Here is a 22,182-nt window from a genome sequence, read left to right on the forward strand (position 1 = left end):
CAATTCTCTCTTGATGGTGAAGGAAAGCATTGTAGCCAGCAGTATAGCTCTGGGGAGTTTTGCCCATGATAATAGAGTATTTTGGAGAGTAAGGACGAAGGAGGGGGGAAGGCGATTGTAAAACTGAGATACAGGATATGGGGCTCTATTTACTAAGGGGAAAACAGTTGGAAATACACTGCAGTTGTTAGAGAAAATAAGAAAGTTTCTTGAAAATTAAATTCAGGGAAGATATTGAAAACAAGAGGAAATGAAAATTCTGATTTAAAGCAGATACTTTTAAGAAAAAATGATGATAAACATTTTTTCAGATATCTTCTGCTTATTTCTTTTGTAAATGTACAAAATTTACAGTTTTTCCTTTTTCTATTACAGGGTTCATCATTTTTATTGATCATATGCACTCTTGGTGTATTAGGGTTATTACCATTTTCTTCCGAAATATGAATTGCAAGTATTTTCTATTTGTCAGTCCTAATTTGTGGTAGGGACATTTTTCTATGCAGATGTTTTAAATTTGTAATCATTCAAACTACCAATTTTTTCCCTCATGCATTGTGAACTGATTATTAAGCCCAGAAAGGCCTTCTGGACAGATTATTAAAATTTCACCTACTAGTAATCAAAAATGCAAATAAAAATGAGGTTTAATTTTTTACCTATCAGATTCAGTCCTTTACTTCCTCAGAAATACGTCCGTCAAGTGTCCATTATGTGATAAGCATTACATGAAGAGCTGGGGATCCAGACATAAAGAAAACATTTTAACAGAAGTTCTATCACTGTGACATTTATATTCCACTGGGTCCAGATAAACAGTAAGATGAATACATAAGCTGCATACTACACTAGAGAAGTGCAATGAAATAAAACAAAGCTGGAAAAGGGGATGAAGGCTACTAAGGGCAGGACAGGTGGCATTTTAATATGATCATCAGAGAAGGTCTCCTGTAGGGAACAAAGTATAAGGAAGGTTGGGAAGTGTTTGCAAACAAGACTCTCAACCAGGGCTGGACATTCTTACAGACAAGATGTTCCGCCAAGAATTCTCTGTTTGACCCCGTGGAAAAAGAACACTTCTTGCATACAAGGATGTTCATCTGATTCCTCAAAAGGAACAGACCTGGGGACAAAATGGATTCTAAGCTGATAAGAAAGTTCTCAAAACAAAGTCTTAGCTGCAGTAAATAAGTTTAAAAAAGGTTATCTTGCCCCATGCCTGTGCACTGTATATTCGCTGAATCATGGTGTTTGGCAACTTGCCTCTCTGATTGTTATACAAAAACATATAAAATAAAACAGCTGCAAAAAGCAGCAAAAAGATTCCAACCACTCTACAGTGTTGGTGTTTCATTCCGTCGCTAGCAGTCTCCCAAGTGAGCCAGGCTGGTGAGCCAGGCAGAACTCTGGACTGGAGTGAAGAAATCCTGAGGCAGGAGCTGCTTGGTCTGCAAGCAACGAGGCCACTGTGGCCAGAGAGGGCGAAAACAAGGGTAAGAGTGGACACAGGTGGCGGGGCGAGCCTCACCCAGCCCCTGTGGGACATTGCAAGGATTCAGGCTTTTACTCAGAACGAGATGGGATGGCATTGGAGGGTCTGGACTATGGGTGATGTTATAACTTCTCAGAATCACTCCAGCTTCCACACAAATACTAGAGTCTCCTGGAAGTAAGACAACCTGCCGGGGCTTTTGCACAAATCCAGATGAGAGACGATAGTGATAGCGTGTGAGAGCAATGGAGGCCCATGTGATAGCAAGGACCTGGACGTCTGAGCAATGAGGCAAAGGAGGCATCAAGGTTTTTGGCAATGGAAAGGATGAAGTAACTTAACTGTGATGGGAAATCTGCGAATGAAGCAGGCTTAGATATTAATGTGTGTGTGTGTATTAGTTGCTCACTTGTGTCCAACTCTGCGACGCTATGGACTGTAGCCTGCCAGGCCCCTCTGCCCATGGAATTTTCCAGGCAAGAATACTGGAATGGGTTGCCATTCTCTTCTCCAGGGGATCTTCCCAACTTAGGGATTCAACCCAGGTCTCCCACATTTGCCGGCAGATTCTTTACCATCTGAGCTAATATTACTAGTAAGAATCTAAGTGGGATGTAAAATAGTCAGCTGTATATATGAAGTACATTCCCATGGTCTCTTCCATCTCTGAACTGGAGATAGAACCACCAGCATAGAGTGGAATTTAAAGCCATGAGGCTGAGTGAGATTACCAAAAGATGGGTAAAGATTAAGAATATTGACAATACCAAACATTGACAGATTCCTAAGAAAACACACATTCTCATATGCTCTCCATCTAAATCAAGATAAACCATTCTGGAAAGCAGTTAGCAACATGTATCAAAATTTAAACATGCATATCTTTTTAATTGAAGTATAGTTGGTTTACAATGTAGTGTTGGTTTCTGCTGAACAACAAAGTGATTCAGTTATATATCTGTTGTTTTGCCACTAAGTCATGTCAGACTCTTTTGCAATCCCATGGAGCTCCCATGGAGCTCGGCAGGCTCCTCTATCCGTGGGATCTTCAGGCAAGAATACTAGAATGGATTGTTATTTCCTTCTCCAGGGAATCTTCTTGACCCAGGGATCAAACCTACATCTGCAGCATCGGCAGGCAGATTCTTTACCACTGAGCCACCTGGGAAGCCCTCAGTTTTATGTTTGTGTTTGTGTGTGTGTATGTATATACATACATATAGATATAGTTTTATCTGTTTATGTATATATAAAACTATTAAACAGATAAAACTATATCTATATGTATGTATATACATACACACAAACATACATCTATGAAAACATATATATATATGAAAATCTATATACATTCTTTTTTAGATTATTTTCCATTATAGGTTATTACAAGGTATTAAATACAGTTCCCTGTACCATACAGTAGGAACTTGTTGTTTGTCAATTTTACATATACCAGATTACATCTAAATATGCATACCTTTGACCCATCAATTCCAGTTTTTAGGAGTTCATTTTAAGAAAGAAACCAAACAGGTGAGTAAAAGTAAGGGTGCTCCAACCTAAATGTCCAAACAACAGGGAATTCATTATTGTGGCACACACATGATTAATACTCTACAGAAAAACATAAAATATAAAGATTTATATTTATACATACGAGCTATCATACCCATAATTACTAAATATAGGCTATTTTAGTGAATTTAGTATAGTACAGATATGCATGGGAAGGTCCTTTATAGTTTAGGCTACACCCTAGAAGGAGACAGTTATTCTAATCAGGAATACACACCCTGATGTCAGCTAGCATCTTATCAGAAAGGCCACACTCCAGAGGCGATTACTAAAAGCTCTTCTGTAATCCATGTCTCTAATGAACAAGAAATGGTTCTGCTAATTAGCATACTGAATTTCAGAAATGGATTTTCATAGGGGAAATTAATGGCTTGTTAATGAGCATAATGGATATTAGAAATGGGCAATCACTGGTGGAATTTGTAGAATTCAAATTTGTGAATTGGCTAAAATGTTTTAGAGACACCTCCTCTCGTCACACAGAGTAAAAAGTAACTAGACTGGCCTAAGGCTAGATTTTCAGGGATGTTCCCTGAGTCTTGATTCTTAAATACTTCTGCATCCAGCTACCAGTTTAAAGATTTCAAGGTGCCTACTCAGACAGTAAAGCATCTGCCTGCAATGCGGGAGACCTGGGTTCGATTCCTGGGTCGGGAAGATACTCTGGAGAAGGAAATGGCAACCCACTCCAGTACCTTTGCCTGGAAAATCCCATGGACAGAGGAGCCTGGTATGCTACAGTCTGTGGGGTTGCAAAGAGTTGGACATGACTGAGCGACTTCACTTTCACTGAAGAAATTAAGAGTGAGAGAAGGTTGTCTCAAGAATTCAATGGGGTGTCAAGTGAACTTTTTATGGAAGTATTGGTTGGAGACCCTCAGAGAAGAAATTATAGGACTTCAGTGAATTTATAGGTTAGATGTATTGTGTGGGGTCTTTTTTTTTTTCCTGCTTGCTAACAATTGCTTATTTGCAGAAGATCTTCATATTTGGTAGAATTAGCTCTGAGATACAGTTTCATAGATAACATGAGATCCAGATCATGAGATGTAGCTAATGCTTACCCCTCTCACTTTTCAGATGGTCACTCTTTTTCACCCAGAAAAACCCAAGGGTGGTGCGTGGTTCAGACAAACAGATGCCAGGCTCACAATTCAGAAAGGGATATGACACACACACCATCTGCCCCGAGACAACAGAACTGGGATCCCCGGGGCAGGAAAGAAAAAGGCTGATCCTCGGATTATAGTATTACAATCAGGTAAAGACATAAAACCCAAATTGTCTTTGAAAATAAGAGGTCAAAACAGAATGTTCAAAGACAAAGAGAAGGGTAAGAAAACAGCCAGGGAATTCCATCAACTGAGTTCAGTTCAGTTCAGTCACTCAGTCGTGTCCGACTGTTTGTGACCCCATGGACTGCAGCACGCTAGGCTTCCCTGTCCATCATCAACTCCCGGAGATTACTCAAACTCGTGTCCATCGAGTCAGTGATGCCATCCAACCATCTCATCCTCTGTCTTCCCCTTCTCCTCCTGCCTTCAATCTTTCCCAGCATCAGGGTCTTTTTCAAAGAGTCAGTTCTTCACATCAGATGGCCAAAGTATTGGAGCTTCAGCTTCAGCATCAGTCCTTCCAAGGAATATTCAGGACTGATTTCCTTTAGGGTTGACTGGTTTGATCTCCTTGCAGTCCAAGGGACTCTCAAAGTCTTCTCCAACACCACAGTTCAAAAGCATCAATTCTTCAGTGCTCAGCTTTCTTTATGGTCCAACTGTCACATCCATACATGACTATTGGAAAACCACAGTTTTGACTAGATGGACCTTTGTTGGCAATGTCTCTGCTTTTTAATATGCTGTCTAGGTTGGTCATAACTTTTCTTCCAAGGAACAAGCGTCTTTGAATTTCATGGCTGCAGTCACCATCTGCAGTGATTTGGGAGCCCAAGAAAATAAAGACTGTTACTGTTTGCATTGTTTCCCCATCTGTCTGCCACAAAGTGATGGGACCGGATGCCATGATCTTTGTTTTCTGAATGTTGAGTTTTAAGCCAACTTCTTCTCTCTCCTCTTTCACTTTCATCAAGAGGCTCTTTAATTATTCTTCGCTTTCTGCCATAAGGCTGGTGTCATGTTCATATCTGAGGTTATTGATATTTCTCCCGGCAATCTTGTTTCCAGCTTGTGCTTCATCCAGCCTGGCATTTCACATGAAATATACTCTGCATATAAGTTAAATAAGCAGGCTGACAATATACAGCCTTGACGTACTCCTTTCCCAATTTGTAACCAGCCTGTTGTTCCATGTCCAGTTCTAACTGTTGATTCATGACCTGCATACAGATTTCTCAGGAGGCAGTAAGGTGGTCTGGTATTCCCATCTCTTGAAGAATTTTCCACAGTTTGTTGTGATCCACATAGTCAAAGGCTTTGGTGTAGTCAATAAAGCAGCAGCAGGTGTTTTTCTGGAACTCTCTTACTTTTTTGATAATCCAACGGATGTTGGCAGTTTGATCTCTAGTTCCTTTGCCTTTTCTAAATCCAGGTTGAACATCTGGAAGTTCATGGTTCACATACTGTTGAAGCCTGTCTTGGAGAATTTGGGGCATTACTTTGCTAGTGTGGGAGATGAATGCAATTGTGTGGTAGTTTGAACATTCTTTGGCACTGGAATGAAAACTGACCTTTTCCAGTCCTGTGGCCACTGCTGAGTTTTCAGAATTTGCTGGCATATTGAGTGCAGCACTTTAACAGCATCATCTTTCAGGATCTGAAATAGCACAATTGGAATTCCATAACCTCCGCAAGCTTTGTTCCTAGGATGCCTCCACTTGACTTGACTTCTCATTCCAGCCAGCTCTAGGTGAGTGATCACACCATTGTGGTTATCTGGATCATGAAGATCTTTTTTTAGTATAGTTCTTCTGTGTATTCTTGCCACCTCTTCTTAATATCTTCTGCTTCTGTTAGGTTCATACAATTTCTATCCTTTATTGTGCCCATTTTTGCATGAAATGTTCCCTTGTTTTCTCTCATTTTCTTGAAGATATCTCTAGTCTTTCCCATTCTATTGTTTTCCTCTATTTCTTTGCATTGATCACTGAGGAAGGGTTTCTTATCTCTCCTTGCTAGTCCTTGGAACTCTGCATTCAGATGGGTATATCTTTCCTTTTCTCCTTTGCCTTTAGCTTCTCTTCTTTTCTCAGCTATTTGAAAGGCCTCCACAGACAACCATTTTGCTTTTTGCATTTCTTTTTCTTGGGAATGGTCTTGATCACTGCCTCCTGTACAATGTCAGGAACCTCCATCCATAGTTCTTCAGGCACTCTGTCTATCAGATCTAATCCCTTAAATAGCCAGCTGGAAATGGATATTTCACCCCATTCCTACTTCTGTTGCTCCCAATTTTTTTCAGTAGTAGCATTTAGGTATCAAATTCCCTAGAAATTTTCTTCTCCATTTTTGCCCTGTCTCAGGAACAATCATTATGTCCTAAGTGACCAAATGCATTTGGATATTCACGAATCTGACGTATTTACTCTAGCTCTCCTACTCTGACTCTCCTCCCATGGGTGGTCAGCAGTATTGATGAGTTGGTTACCTATCATTAATTTTAAGTAGCAAGTGTTATTCTTGGTTATTCAAATTACTAACATTTTCCATCAATTCTATTTTCCCTCCTTCTTCTCTTCCTTCATTAAGAAATCCCTGACTTATTTCCCCTTTTATGCATCCTTCCCTTCCTCCCACTCTCTCTTCTTATTCCTGCTGCTGCTGCTGCTAAGTCGCTTCAGTCGTGTCAGACTCTGTGCGACCCCATAGACGGCAGCCCACCAGGCTCCTCCGTCCCTGGGACTTTCCAGGCAAGAATACTGGAGTGGGTTGCCATTTCCTTCTCCAATGCATGAAAGTGAAAGTGAAGCTGCTCAGTCCTGTCCGACTCCTAACGACCCCATGGACTGCAGCCTACCAGGCTCCTCCGTCTGTGGAATTTTTCAGGCAAGAGTACTGGATTGGGTTGCCATTGCCTTCTCCGTCTTCTTATTCCTAGTCTCTAGCAATCCCAGGTACCTAAAGAAAACAAAAGTAAGTTAAGAAGCAGCCTGGTGAGTACAGGCCCCCAAGAGACTTTCATGGGGTGGGTAATACACCCTCAACATTACGGAAAGGGCAAATTTTTATAAACCCACACTCAAAATCTTGTCCTCAGTGAAACTGGAAAAATAGTAATTAAACGATAAAAGTTTTCCAAAAGCTTTTCTCTGGCTTTCTAAAGGCAGAATAGAAACAGATATAGGTGAGAAGACAAAAATCACAAAACCAGAGAACGCAAGACTAAGAACACTCGATAAGAATCTCAAGAAACATTATATCCTCTTCAGATGACATTTTTAAAAAAATACTATTTGATTTGAAACTCGCCAATCTATGTCTGGATGAACATATGTTACCACACGATTATTCCCTTCTGAAGATCTCCACTGCCCAAAACCCAGCAGGAAAAGGGAATGTTCTGGCAGTGGGTGGGCCTCAACACATGAGCGGCCTGACCCCTTTAACTGCTTTAAGTGGCTGGCTGTTTCCTCTCTGTGTATCTTTTTTTCCCCTTCTCCTGCTGCTATGACTGTTGTTCCTGCTTTGCAAGGACATGTCATTTTCCTTATCACTCTCTCTCCCCCCTTCTTAATTGGCCTGCAGTAAAAATACAAACTGCACTACTATACTCTATCATGAGCCATTTGATGGGCCAAAAATCCCTCATAAGTACCGCCTAGAGGATATGAATCAGAACTGCTGACTCTTCCAAGCACCCACTTTTTATATCTTGACCCCCATATGAGGCCAGGGGATGGTAATCATGCCTACCCCGCTGGGAACATTCAGTTAGTCACTGCCTCCCATTAGCAAAGATAGAAAAAAGGCGTGGCCTCTGTCTGGCACAAGACAAGTCCACAGCTCAAATCTCTCCTGTCCGTTAGGTTTAATGCCTGTTGTACTTTATGAACATGAAAAGCCTGTCTCAATTTTTCCTCCCTCTCTCTAGGTAATAGTGCATGGAATGAATGTCTGGATCCTAAAATGGCAGCTAAGCTTGGTAATCTTCTTTAAAGTCTCATAGCCTGGCAAAGACAACCTCCTTTCTTGGAAGCAAAATCCAGGAAACCTGTAGTCTCAAAAAGGCTGAAAAAAAAAAAAGTGAGGTTCTAGCTAGACAAGCATAAGAAGCTGTCTCCTGAGGTATTGTCTGCTTTGCTGTTCCCACCCTGTATGCACAATTGTATGTTTCACCAGGGAATGCTTATTGAAAATCTGCTTATGTTATATGACGATACAGGTTTATTGTAAGATTTCTCAAAGCTTGATTCTTTGTATAAATCTCACCACAACCTTCTTGCATCCAATACCTTGGAATTCAAATCACTGTGCATACTCTGAAACATCAGAAAGGACAAAGCAGGTTAAAAAAAAAAAAAGTGTTCAATATGATTAAAAAGCAAAATGGTACAAAAAATAAACTGACTATGATCTAATAATCTGTCTTAACTTATTCACACAGCAGCTAACTTACATACCGTAACTATGTTCCTCTAGGGCAGAAGCTATGTGCCAAAAACACATCTTTACTTATTACTATACCTAATAGGTATATGCCCATAACTCAGTATGGATTATGCTAGGACTTCAACTTCATATTTTTCCTATTTTAATAAATCATTTATAATTTTCTCTAAGGTTCTGTTTTCTCTACCTCAGGCCATTTCTTCAATATCTCTATTTCCTGTTTAGAAGTTTTCAAGAGTTTCCAGTGTTTTGTAGCCATTATGATTTTTTTAAAGGCATTCAGCTCCAAAGGGAGATCTCAGTGCATTCCAACAGTAATTATCAGAGGAACTCCCAACATAGTCCTTGCTTTCTGATGTTATTGTGCTTTCTGTTTCTATGTCAGAAGCCAACACATCACTTATTGATGCCTCACTCTTCTGCCTTCATGATTCTTCCAGGTCAGTCAATGTTAAGTTTAGCGAACTGGAGGTTTCATGCTCAATTCCTTTCTAAAAAAAATCACCTCCTCTCAGGCAATGAGTCCACAGGGAAGAGGTCTGGGAACAGAACCCAGGAAACAACAACATTAACTCACAAAGAGAATGAGCAGGAGCAGTAAACAAGAGTGAATGCCAAACAGGAGAAAATGGCATCACAGAAGCCAAAGAAAGAACTAAGGAGGAAGGGCGCCATGAGGAGGACGCGCAGAGGGCCAGGGGAAGATCAAAGGGTAGGCTGTCACCAAGCCAAGGGAAATGCCACAGAAAACAGAGGGTGATGCTCAAGTCCATACATGAGGCAGTGTAGCTGGTAAAGCACTTGTGGGGAAACACCTGACTATTATTTCCCTTAAAACCTAACACCTAGCACAGTGGTGCCAGATAGAGGGTTCAGGTCAGTTCAGTTGCTCAGTCATGTCCGACTCTTTGCGACCCCATGAATCGCAGCACACCAGGCCTCCCTGTCCATCACCAACTCCCGCAGTTCACTCAGACTCACGTCCATCGAGTCAGTGATGCCATCCAGCCATCTCATCCTCGGTCATCCCCTTCTCCTCCTGCCCCCAATCCCTCCCAGCATCAGAGTCTTTTCCAATGAGTCTACTCTTCGCATAAGGTGGCCAAAGTACTGGAGTTTCAGCTTTAGCATCATTCCTTCCAAAGAAATCCCAGGGCTGATCTCCTTCAGAATGGACTGGTTGGATCTCCTTGCAGTCCAAGGGACTCTCAAGAGTCTTCTCCAACACCACAGTTCAAACGCATCAATTCTTCAGCGCTCAGCATTCTTCACAGTCCAACTCTCACATCCATACATGACCACAGGGAAAACCATAGCCTTGACTAGACGGACCTTACTCGGTAAAGTAATGTCTCTGCTTTTGAGTATGCTGTCTAGGTTGGTCATAACTTTTCTTCCAAGGAGTAAGCGTCTTTTAATTTCATGGCTGCAGTCACCATCTGCAGTGATTTTGGAGCCCAAAAAAATAAAGTGTGCCACTGTTTCCACTGTTTCCCCATCTATTTCCCATGAAGTGAAAAAAAAAAAAAAAGATAGAGGATAGAGGCATAGATAAACTATATACAGTGAGCATTAAGTAGTTTCCAAGGATACATTCATATATTTTTCTGCCTGAAACACAGGAAAATATATTTCAAAATGTAACTCAGCCACTATGGAAAATAATATGGAGTTTCCTCAAAAAACTAAAACTACCATTATTGTTGTTGTTCAGTTGCTAAGTCATGTCTGACTCTATCATATGACCCAGAAATTCTAGTTCTGGTTACATATCCAAAACCAAGGCAAAAACACTAATCTGAAAAGACACTTATACCCCAATGTTCACAGCAGCACTATTTACAAGAGCCAAGATATGGATGCAACCCAAGTATCCATCAACAGGTGAATGGACAAATAAGATTATATATTCAATTATATATTCAATGTATAATTGAATATTATGTGGACATAAAACAGAGTGAAATTCTGCCATTTGCAACAATATGGATGCACCTAATATTATGCTTCGTGAAATAAGTCAGAGAAAGACAAATATTATGTGTTACCACTTATATGTGAAATCTAAAAAATAAAGCAGATATACATAACGAAACAGAAACACCCAGAGATGTAGAAAAGTAGAGGTTGCCTATGGCGAGAGGGAAAGTGGGGAGGGACAAGATAGGGGTAAGAGATTAAGAGATACAAACTACTATGATTAAAACAGATAAGCAACAAGGATATATTATACAGCACAGAGAAAGATAGCCATTATTTTTTAATAACTGTTAAATGGAATATAATCCATAGAAATATTGAATCATTATGCTGCACACCTGAAACTAATGTAATATTATAAACCAACTATACTTCAATTTGAAAAAAAGAAGAAAAAAATTTAACTCATTCACAGAGTGATGCTGGTGTTGCTGTTTATTCGCTCAGCAGTCTCCGACTCTGTGACCCCATGGCAGACTGCCAGGCTCCGTGGGATTCTCCAGGCAAGAATACTGGAGTGGGTTGTCATTCCCTTCTCCAGGGATCTTCCTGACCCAGGGATGATCAAACCTGCGTCTCCTGGTTGGCAGGTGGATTCTCTACATTGGGCGACCTGGGAAGCCCTCTCACTGATTAGTGCCTCCCACAATACACTCTCTCCTCCTTTACTGGTTATTCCTTTTTTGTTCAGTCACTCATTTATTTCTGATTCTTTGCAACCCCATGGACAGCAGCACGCCAAGCTTCCCTGTCCTTCATCATCTCCCGGGGCTTGCTCAAACTCGTGTCCAGCGAGTCGGTGATGCCATTCAACCATTTCGTCCTCTGTCGTCCCCTTCTCCTCCTGCCTTGGATCTTTCCCAGCATCAGGGTCTTCTCCAATGAGTCGGCTCTTCACATAGGGTGACCAAAGTATTGGAGCTTCAGCTTCAGCATCAGTCCTTCCAGTGAATATTCAGGACTGATTTCTTTTATGACTGACTTGGTTTGATCTCCTTGCAATTCAATGGACTCTCAAGAGTCTTCTCCAGCACCACAGTTCGAAGGCATTGATTCTTTGGCACTCGGCTTTTATAATCGTCCAGCTCTCATATCCGTAAATGACTAAAGGAAAAACCATAGCTTTGACTATATGGACCTTTGTTGGCAAAGTGATGTTTCTGCTTTTTAATACACTCTCTAGAGTTGTCATAGCTTTTATTCCAAGGAGTAAGCGTCTTTTAATTTCATGGCTGCAGTCACCATCTGCAGTGATTTTGGAGCCCAAGAAAAGAAAGTCTGTCACTGTTTCCATTGTTTCCCTATCTATTTGCCTTGAGCTACCCTAATTTGAGAGTTTTATCTGTATCCTGTTAAGTATTGCTGGGTTTGAGGGGCAAGGGGGAAGGAGTGTTTTTAAGCCAGGTTGTTTGACATAAACTAATATTAAGTTAGTAAAATGAGGCCTACTGTTGTGCTTTGATTTTTTTTTTTTTAAGGTTGAAGTTCATTACCTGCTGTGTTCATGGACTAGTCTAGTATCTTACACTCACCTACAGCATCTGAAAGACTGTAATTCTTGGTCTACACCAATTCAAACCTTGATCAGATTTTACTTACTAGAATTAAAAACACAGCTAAAAGTCTAACATGACTTCAAGAATAATTTACCCAAATCATATGATTCCCCTAAAAATGCCTGCCCTGTGGACACAGTATGTATTGATTACACCACGTATTTTGAATTGTTGATTATCAGTGGCTCTCAAAGGGCTATTCTAATTTACCACTCATGAGCATATCAAAGAGGGCAGCTTCAGACAATGTTACCAGATCTTCATGAATTCGCAAAGAGGAATGACCAAACCAAGCAAAGAAGCAGCCCTCAGCCAGATGTATTCAACCATTCTCAGAATTTCTTTTTAGTATATTTGATTTATAATGTGGTATTAATTACTGCTGTACAGCAAAGTGATTCGATAATACATATATTATGTTCTTTTTCTCATATCCTTTTCTATTATGGTTTATCATAGGATACTGAATATAGTTCTCTGTGCTATTCAGTAGGACCTTGTTAATGCATTCTAATATAAAAGCTTACATCTGCTAACCCCAAACTCCCAGTCTATCATTCCCCAATCTCTCCCTCTTGGCAGCCACCAGTCTGTGCTCCGTGTCGGTGATCTCAGAATATGTTCTAACTCCAAGAGCAGTGGCCTTCAAGGAAGTGACACCGCCAGCTCGCTTGACACCTTTTTTATACTGTCTGTCTCAAAGGAATTTTTTCCTTGACCTGATTTTATAATCACTTTGCTTAGCAAGCCCCGTATTTGGAAGTATGAAGGTTTTGCTTTCACAGTAGCTCCTGAAAATAGAGATGTTCCTCTTATTCAGTTACAGCCAGTGTCTAATTCTTGCCTCTAAAGAGTCTAGGTTAATTGTCTCACTTTTAATTGTCTCACTTAATGCCCCACACCAGCAAATTCTACAGCCTAATTCTGTGTTACACTAAAGAAAATTCCCTTTGCCTGAAACCGGTCCTCTAAGTTAAACTAAATGGGGGAAGAAAACAGGTGTTAAGAATGTACCTTTCCCCCAAAATCAATGTTATCTCGGTTAGTGGTCTCTGGAGCAAAAGCAAGCGCATCTCATTCTCCGTGAAGCCAATCCAGCGTGCGCAGGCATGTACGATCGCTTCATTTGTGTCTGATTCTTTGCGACCCCATGGACTGTGGCCTGCCAGGCTCCTCAGTCCATGGGATTCTCCAGGCAAGAATACTGGAGTGAGCTGTCATGCCTTCCTCCAGAGGATCTTCCTGACCCAGGGGATCGAATCCGCATCTCTTGTGTCTCCTGCATTGGAAGGCAGGTTCTTTACCACTAGCACCACCTGGGAAGCCTCCAACATGCACATATCATCTGTTAAAAGCTGGCTCTGTCAAGCATATACAGAGAATCTTACATCTCTGTACATAAAGCACGTCTCTTCCGAGTGACAAGTCGTGTCCAGGCAAAGTTTATTACAAATTCTGTTTGAAATCTCAAGAAGAAATAGGAAAAAAAATAACAACAGCTCCATGGAGCTATACTCAGGAAATGACTTGAACTCATCCCAATTTTAAAGTTCCATTCTAGACAGCAAGCAGCTCAAACCCCATTTTCTGAGGGAACTGCCCTTACAGGAAAGGTGTGGCAAAGCCATCTGCTGCTTTATAGTGATGGTTTGCAGCCTTGTTTTTCTGGTCCAGCTATGAAATTGCACTAATCACAGAAACAGACTGTTTGGCCAGGAAGCAGTGAATGCCAGCTACAAGTGAATTTAAGCCCACATGTACTGAAGCCGCAAGCTTAGTTTGCAATTTATGGGCAAGTGGTTTTATATTTATTGATCTGGACCAAATGCAGGTCCTATAGGGGAAATATGACAGATTTCATCTGTCTGACAGCCAAGTCTAATTGTATTTTCAGTCTGAAATGACCAAAGACAAAAGCGCACACGTCGAGAGCCCTCACTCTGGTGCCATATGGAGTATTAGATTCAGGGCTGTGGTCCCTGTAAGTGTTCATTTTAATAACTAGTTGCATGCTGCATCCTGGACAGCTAAAACAGAGAGGTGAGAGGTTTTAATTCAAATCTGAATTAATAGACCATCTGATTCTGCCTGAATGTGGGTGAGCCGTGCAAGCATGCCTTTTATAGACCTGATCGGGGGGAACTGAAAAGAGGTGTCATATATTATTGATTCATCTGGTCCATGAAACTTCCGAGCCAAAAGTCAAATACTTCCCACAATGGTTGTCACTAAAATTATAACCAGTACTTCTGGGAAGGCCTGGCATCTTAAAAATCAAAAACATTTTCTATATGCTTACTTTCTAGTCAGGAAGACTAACTGTGCCTGTGAGAACAGTGAGCTATCATTTCTCTTTTTCTGACTCTGTTTCCCTCTCTGTCTCTCTCTCTCTCATACACACATACCATCATCATCATCACAGAATAGACACTTCATTGAAGCCCTTACGTAATTGAAGAGACCACCAACAATGAAACCTACCTCAAAAGAGAATTGCCAATACCCAGTGCTGGGTTCTAGTGAAGCATCACTTGGTATTCTGAATCGTGATTGGCTAATCTTTTATGAGTAATATTTGACCTGCTTCTTGGCTTCTCCTAACTACACACATGGCGTAGAAGAGGACTCACTGGCTCTTAGGTTATGAGATAGTTACTTACTTTCTCTGATTCTGTATTTATCATCTTCAAAAACAGTTCCAACACTATGTCGCAATGGTTAAATGGGAGGCTGTTAAAAGTATTAAATTGTATGTGTGTTAAGTCACTTCAGTAGTGTCCAACTCTTTGGGAACCTACCCAGGGATTGAACTTGCGTCTCTTACATTGAACTCTCCTGCATTGGCAGGTGGGTTATTTACCTCTAGCACCACCTGGGAAGCCCAGGTATTAAATTACTTAACATATATTTTAAAAAAATAAAATATACTTCAATGCCTGGTCAAATTAGGTGCTCAGTGAATGCTAGCTTACCTTCCCTCTTCTGACTGTCTTGATGAAAATTTTTTTCTATTCATTGCTTCAGCTCCCATCTCAATCTTTGGATTTCCTTTGCGGCTCAGATAGTAAAGAATCTGCCTACAGTACAGGAGACCTGGGTTCAATCCCTGGGTGAGCAAGATCTCCTAGAGAAGGAAATGGCAACTCACTCCAGTATTCTTGCCTGAAGAATCCCATGGACAAAGAAGCCTGGTGGGCTACAGCCCATAGGGTCAAAACTGAGTGACTAACACTTCCCACGTCAATCTTCATCCCCTAGAGACACACCTTCAATCCCAACTTGCCAGCCATTATTCACTCTAATTATTATCTGTTCATCTACTATCACTCCAAGTTGCCCCAAATCCTAGTGCTCCAAGTTCAAGGGCTCTTCCAAGTTCAACATCAATAAAACCAAATTCACTTTTAATTCCACCCAACCATGCTGTCCTACAGTCTGCTGTCCACTCAGCTCCCCTTTCTTTCTCCCTCTACTGTTGAATTGAATCACTATCCTCTCACTCTTTCAGCCTCAAAACCCTTAAATGGGGGACTCCCCTCATGGTCCAGTGGTTAAGAATCTGCCTCCAAATTCAGGGGATACAGATGTGATCCACAGTTGGGGAACTAAAATTCTCCTATGCTGTGGGGCAACTAAGTCCACACAGCAACTACTAAGCCTGCATGATGCAACCAAGACCCAATGCAGACAAAAATAAATAAATAAATATGGGGGGGGTGTGAACTCTGTAATGTCCAACTCTTTGCAGCCCCTTGGACTGAAGCCCACAGGCTCCTCTGTCCATGGGATTTCCCAGGCAAGAATACTGGAGTGGGGTTGCCATTTCCTTCTCCAGGGGATCTTCCAGACCCAGGCATTGAACCCATGTCTCCTGCCTCTCCTTCATTGCATGTTGTGGGGAGTGGGGGACCTTAAATGATGGAGCTGCTTCTTTGTCCTTCACAACCAGCCAGTCACTGGAGCCTGCCGCTTCTCATGACCTTTCAGGTTCATCCCTTCTTCTCTTCCCAGTGTCACCCAGCCCCTACCCCATCTATCAGGATGGCCACACTCGCCCCAGCTGTTCCTTTACCCCTCATCACCCCAGAGTGCACTCTAAGCAGGAGCACTTTGGACCTGCAAGAATGAGCTTTGATATTAGCTTCCATAGTAGTTTCCTGTTCTGTAGAACCACCTGCCACAAACTCAGTAGCATCAAAACAACATAAGTTTATTATCTCACAGTTCTGGAGGTCAGAAGTCGGAAGTGGGTTTCAGAGGGCCAAGGTCATGGAGTCAGCCAGGCTGCATTGCTTCTACAGGTGCTGGAGGATAATCTGTGTTTTCTTGCCTTTTCCAGATTCTAGAATTCACATGCATTCCTTGGCTTCTGGCTTCCTCCCTTCATCTTCAAGTCCAGCAGTGTAGAATCTTTGGTATCTCTCTTCTCTTCCTTCTTCCTCTCTCTCTCTTTCCCTCTGTCTCGATAATCTATCATTTCTCCCACTGTGTCTTCCCGGTCCTCCTCTCCCCTCCCTCTTTCCTTTTTTCTCTCATTCTCATATTTATACATTATCTGACCCACCCACATAATCCAATCTCCCTTCTCAAGATCCCTAACTTTAGTTACTTCTGCAAAGCCTCTTTGCTGTGTAAGGTTCCAGGAATTAGGACATGGATATCTCTGAAGTCATTATTCTACCTGCTACACCTACTTTGCCACAGTTATCTCATACAATTACCCCATATGCTTCTATGGGTTCCAGCCACACATGCACGCATGCTTAGTCACTCAGTCCTGTCCTATCTTTGCAGCCCCATAGACTAGAGCATGCCGGGCTCCTCTGTCCTCCACTGTCTCCCGTAGTTTGCTCAAATTCATGTCCATTGAGTCAGTGATGGTTTCTCATCATTTCATCCTCCACTGCCCTTTTTCCTTTCGTCTTCAATCTTTCCCAGCATCAGAGTCTTTTCCAATGAGTTGGCTCTTTGCATCAGGTGGCCAAAGTATTGGAGCTTCAGCTTCAACATCAGTCCTTCCAATGAATATTCAAGGTTGATTTCCTTTAGGATTGACTGGTTTGATCTCCTTGCAGTCCAAGGGACTCTCAAGAGTCTTCTCCAGCACCACAATTTGAAAGTATTAATTCTTCAGTGCTCAGCCTTCTTATGGTCCAACTCTCACATCCACAAATGACTGTGAAAAATCATAGCTTGGACTATACAGGCCTTTGTCAGCAAAGTGATGTCTCTGCTTTTAATATGCTATCTAGGTTTGTCATAGCTGATCCTTTCACAACCTCTGTAATTTTTTAGCCAGAACTTTCTTTAATGCCATAAAGGGGAACTGCGAACCCCAGACAAGAGGAAAGGGGATTCTAAGGTATGACACAGACTCCTGGCCTCCCCCTGAGAGGAAAAGAGAACTCAGCAAAGCACAGAGACCCTGCTAGGTCCCCTCTCTTCAATAGCACTTGGGAGTCAGTCCCTCTCCTCCCTACCCTCACCCCTGCATCCCAGGATAAAGAACAGTCAGCAGTCATACTGGGTTGTAACCCTACTAATAACCCTACAGGATTGTTAGGTAACTTTTTTAACTGGGATGGTAATGTCTTACCCAGACTGTGGTGATGTACAAACAAATGGGACAGCAGAAACTGGCACCGAAGAGTTTGCAGGGGCCTTGGGAGGTCTCCGGAACTTAGGTGAGCTCAGCACAGGAGGTGGAAGAAGACAGAGCAGCTCTAAGGTAACTGTGCTGCTCTGGCCAAGAAACCAGATCAAGGGACTTAAGCAAGCCAAGATCTCAGCAGAGATAACCCAACATCTAGATGTATCTTCTAAGGAAGCAGACAGAGGAAGGGTAGGGGAACCCAGAACCCCAGCGTGCTTCAGGAACCCCAGAAGTACCAACCCAGCTGCTTTAAGTCAGTTGCCTGTTTTAGGGCAGCAGCAGGAAATAATTAAGCAAATTATATTTGGATTTACACAATGCCCAGTTCCTCCCTGCAGTGTGAAGAACCCAGAATACCTTCAGATCTCCTTCCAATCTTTTCCCTTTAAGTCCACATCCCTGAGAGACCTCAAAGGGATTTTCAGAAGTGAAGAAACTGCCTCTCTTCCAAAAAACAATCCCATTTACCAGCCAGGAAGTGGAATGTGGAAGAATGAACCCCATTTTATCCTATGACAGTCCCAGGGACCCTTCAGAAATACTCTATTCAACTGCCCTATCAAAAGACCTAAGGTGGTACTGATGTTTAACTTGGAATTAGCCATAGAGGGAGTTTAGGAATCCTGCTTAATACTTATGTTCTTTACTACTTCAATTTCAGCCTATAGAGGTATATCCTTTACACATAGAAGTCACATAAACATTCTCTATAGGAATTCATTTAGATTGGAGAGAAAAAAATAAAATCATGGAAGAGATCAAGTTGAGCTTGAAGTTTGAAGGATGGGTATAAATTCAGAGATGGAAGGCAATATTCTAGGTTAGAAGAACTTTGGTCCACACAAATAACAGAAAGCATTGCCTCCAAGAAATCCTGCTGATGAGTTTGGAAGGTAGGTTCTTGATGGCCAGCTCAGGAATTTGGATATTTTCCTAGAGTGCAAGGAGAGCTAGCTGTAGATTTTTGAGCAGGGAAATAGCTTGGAAATTTTTCTCTTACCACAAAGGAAATTTTTACCTCTAGCAAAGAGAAACAATACCAAATTTATAAAGCATATCTACACATCAAGGAAGAAACTGATTCTGAGCATTAATAGATAAAACTGTTTATAATTTGCATTCAACTTCATTGGATTTTTACCAGGTAGTCAAAGTTAGCCAGTCAAAATGCTCATAGTGGAATCAAGCATGACTTTAACAAACAATTTTAAATTAAAACACAGAACTCAAGGATCATTCATGAATGTGTTAGCTTTTCCTTCCAGAGCTATTGGCTGATTTTAGCCATAACATATCAATTTTCAAAGAAATGAATAGTACCTAGGACATTCCCTTGTGTCTGGGATTACCATCAACTCAGTTGAAATAAATTCTAAGTTCTGCCTCTAATGCTTCTTTTCACAGATTGAAAGGATGCACTTTGGAGTTTTGCACTGTTGGACATCCAATTTATGTGGTTGTGAAGAACTGCTAAGCAGTTTATCTTCTATCCATTTTAACGATCAAAACTGAATTCCGATGAAGCCCTTCTACTATGACTACTGTACTATTCTGTACTGCCTGTTGTTGACAAAGTGACCGTGTGACAAATTGACAGCCACCTTTAATAAATGTGGTTGTAAGCAAACTATCCTGCATAAAGCCCTACAAGTTGAGTCAGGCTTTGGGGACAAAATATCATGAAGCATGAAACCAGACTGTCTAAGCACGGGTATCTTCCAAGAGATTCGAAACATCAGAATAAACAAGTGAGAATAGCCTCTTCCGATTCAACAAACCTAAGCCAGACTAAAGGAGGACGTGGACATCATGTGAATTCAAAATTAATTGGTTTTATTATTTCCTGCTGCTGCAGGACAACAAACAGCTGACTCCTTTTTTCAGTTTCTAAAAGCAAAATGGTTGGTGCTGGTTGTCGCCATGAACATCCAATGACTGGTTCATTCTTGCACAAGTGGAACCCATGGGAAATGCTGCCAATAACTTGGTTTATTCCTTATCTTCCATTCTCAGCAGCCAACAGATTCGTCTATATTTTTTACAAAGAGGCATGCATTTTTCAGTTAGTATACAAACAACAACACTATGTGATTCCTTTTGGTCTCAGTCCTCAGGGCTTTGGGGAAAGGAGAAGAAAACCAAAGCATTTGGAGCATCAGTGTGGCTGGACCAAGCTTCTCATAGCCTCCTGGGAAGGCCCACTGCTTGCGGGGAAGTCCCGCTCAGAGACATGCACTGAGCCAGGTAACTCTGACGGTCTTTTCCCACCTCAAGGCTATCACAAAGAACTGGGACACTTAGCTATGTTCACCCACAGGGCTCTCTGAGGCCAAATGAACCCAGTGTGTGAGGAAGCCTGAATATGTGTGTGTGTGTGTATCTCTTTCAATCTTGAGCAAATTATTTCACTCATATGTGATAATGGGGCTTCCCTTGTGGCTCAGCTGATAAAGAATCCACCTGCAATGCAGGAGATCTGGGTTCGATCCCTGAGTTGGGAAGATCACCTGGAGAAGGGATAGGCTATCCACTCCAGTGTTCTGGCCTGGAGAATTCCATGGACTACACAGTCCATGGTGTCACAAACAGGTGGACACGACTGAGCAACTTTCACTTTCACTTATGTGATAATGAGAAAATACCTTCCAGGATTCTTGAGATCGAATTATACAACAGTAAAAAATGCCTAATGTATACTATATTTAAAATGGATAACCAACAAGGACCTACTGTATAGCACATGAAACTCTGCTCAATGTCACATAGCAGCCTGGATGGGAGGGAAGTTGGGGAAGAATGGATACATGTGTATGTATGGCTGAGTCCCTTCACTGTTCACCTGAAATTATCACAACATTGTCTGTTAATTGGCTACACCCCAATATACAAAACAAAAAGTTGTTTTTTAAATATGCCTGGTGTAGCACTGTGCATAGGATATTCTCAACAAATATCATCTCTCAACCTGCTTTATATTTCCATGTGACAAGGATCTCATGGCAAGGAGAGCCTCCATTCTCCCCAGAGCACAAATGTAAGAGTTACCAGCATGCTTATCAAGCCCTGGTTTCAACCCTGATTTTGACCTAAATTCAATCCCAGTTAAAGCCATCCATACCAGCCGTCCACAAAGAGATGCATCTGAATTATAAAACACCAGCCTCAACCTTATTGAGATCCAGTGTAAATCCACCAAAGTGGCCAGAAAAATCTCTATTATAGGGTTTCCCAAAGAGTAAAAAAACTGGGCCCTCTAACTTGGTAACCCTACAATGGGACTGGCTATGAATTAATGAGATGCCAACGAGAGTTTTGCAACTCCTCTTTGCTGTTAGGGAGCCATCATGAAGTATTCATAGAGGCAATACTTTTAAGCTTCCCCCACCCATCCAGATTGCAAAACCCAACTTCCTCTCCCTTGTATGCATGCATGCTAGGTGGCTTCAGTCATGTTCTACTCTTTGTGACCCTATGTACTATAGCCCGCCAGGTTCTTCTGTCCATGAGATAGTCCAGACAAGAATAGTGGAGTGGATTGCCGTGCCTCCTCCAGGAGATCTTCCCGACACAGGGATCGAAGCCACGTCGCTTATGTCTCCTACACTGGCAGGTGGGTTCTTTACCACTAGCGCCACCTGAGAAGCCCTACCTTACAACCTGCCTTACTGTGACTTTGCACCCGAACCACTAAGAGAACAACATTTGAAGTCACATGAGGACAATATCACCTGCTTTCCCCTCAGTCTTAAGGTTTAGAGCAAGTATACTTTCAGCAGCCACACTAAACCTCTCTCCCTAGACTATCTGCTCTCCAATCAACCTTTTCCCAGCATTACAGGCATTTCAGTACTTTTTCGCTTCTCGAATGAAGAAAAGCATTCTTTCTGAGACACGTTTTTGAAGCAATAAACAGCTCACTTCTTTGTGGGAAAATAGGCAATTTTCAAGTAACCTTTGGAAGCATCTAAATAACCCACACATATTTATGGCTGAGTGACTCTTTGGATGGAAGAAACTTTAAGCCTGTATTTGCAAAGATTTCCATTAACATCTTTGAGCCACCTCTCATCTCATTTTAAAACAAATGGCTCACTCAACAGAAGAGAATCTGGGTTGTCGTTTTTTTTTCTTTTCCCTCTCTCTTTCTCCTCCCTGGCTTCCTAAGCAGAGATTTGATGTGTGCACAAAACACATTTAAGTTCAATTGGCAAATCTTCACCCAGAGGTCTCAGGGTCCTGGGAGTGAAGACAGAAGCCTTCATGGCATCCAGGGTCAGCCTTTATGTCCCATTTTAGATGAACCTCCATTTCACCTCACCCCACCCCCTACTCCTTCCTTCTCACAAGAAAAATTCCTCAAGG

General features: G+C 41.7%; 1 long non-coding RNA gene across 1 annotated transcript; it reads left to right on the forward strand.

Moving 5' to 3' along the window:
- On the forward strand, nt 1,329–21,347 carry LOC108637890. Its single transcript, XR_001919406.1, has 3 exons — nt 1,329–1,493; nt 19,225–20,064; nt 21,303–21,347. It is a non-coding gene; the product is annotated as an uncharacterized LOC108637890 (long non-coding RNA).

This window comes from Capra hircus, chromosome 17 (assembly GCF_001704415.2).
Source record: "Capra hircus breed San Clemente chromosome 17, ASM170441v1, whole genome shotgun sequence".
Classification (NCBI taxonomy): Eukaryota; Metazoa; Chordata; class Mammalia; order Artiodactyla; family Bovidae; genus Capra; species Capra hircus.